Below are 1,300 nucleotides of genomic sequence, written 5' to 3'. Positions count from 1 at the left end.
CAGAAAAACAACAATGTGTCTTGTGACTTGGCAACATTCCACAAACGACTGTATAAAATAAAGTGGAGTGCGCCATTCGAGGCGGCCGCCATGTTTGTCTTGTCTTGTGTTGTCTTGTGTGTTCATTCCTTTGTTTAGGAAACACGCGGACCCCAACATCTGGCCCAGCGAGCAGGGTCTGTGGCTCCATGAGAGCAAGGAACCAGAGGGAGAACACCCCGGGCAGGTAAATAAAGAAAGGGGGACCCACGGGAAAATTATAGGGAATTCCACCTCTCTGGCCTCTGAATATTTGTGGTTACTCCAGGGACTGTTGATGTCTATAGGAGTAGAAGTTAGTTAAGGAACATAAGACTTTGAAGCAATTGTTTGCGCATGTTGAACAACATTGTTATTGGTTTCAATATCAAAACAAAGTGCAGTTAAATCAAAAGGAATGGTTACAAATGGTTAAAGCCCTGCGTCGAGCTCATCAGCGGGGGCAAATGATGCCTCTGACTTTGTGGACTTTGTGTAGTTCCATTACTCAGGCATTAGAGTTACTTGAAACTGACTCAGAGTATGGCCATACTGCCACAGGAGGTGAGGCATCTGAAGCTTTAGAGAGGAATGATCCTAGAGAGGGACATATTTACACCCCGGTTGTTGAGGACAAGGAATTGGAAAAAGAGCTAATGCCTCCTTCATCTGAAGGAAATTCTGATTTGCAGCGCATTTTAGAGATGTTACAACAGTTGTTAAAATTGCAAGGTACCGCTGCTCCTGTTTCTCCTGTCTCTCCGCCATCTCCTTTGAAAAAGGATTTCCCTTTGCCTCCGCCTCCAACCTCTTTGCCTATGTCAGGTCAGGTTTTCTCTGTGCCTCTTCCTCCTGTAGGAGAAAAGAAGGAATCGAAGGAAAAGGATGATTTCAAGGAATTAGATTTATTCCCAATAACACGGGCTGCTTTAGGCCCCAATGCTCAGTTCCCAAACGGTGGCCAGAATGTGACTTTTACAGCCCTACAATTTAAATTTTTGAAAGAAGTGCTAATTATGGACCTCAGTCACAGTTTGTTCTTGGCCTTCTCGATTCCTTCTCTTTAGAATATATGATGATTTCTATTGACTGGGAAACGTTGGGACAGGCTGTCCTTGATCGTTCACAATGGCTTCAATTAAAAAGTTGGTGGTGGGAGGAAGCAAGAGTACAAGCTAGAAAAAATGCTACCCGAAATCCCCCAGGACCTACTGAAGAGCAGCTTACGGGTTCAGGACAATAGGCCACTCTTAATGCTCAGGCAGGCCTAGATGATATTGCT

Source organism: Mandrillus leucophaeus, unplaced genomic scaffold, assembly GCF_000951045.1.
Source record: "Mandrillus leucophaeus isolate KB7577 unplaced genomic scaffold, Mleu.le_1.0 Scaffold119, whole genome shotgun sequence".
Classification (NCBI taxonomy): Eukaryota; Metazoa; Chordata; class Mammalia; order Primates; family Cercopithecidae; genus Mandrillus; species Mandrillus leucophaeus.
This window is presented reverse-complemented; position numbering follows the sequence as displayed.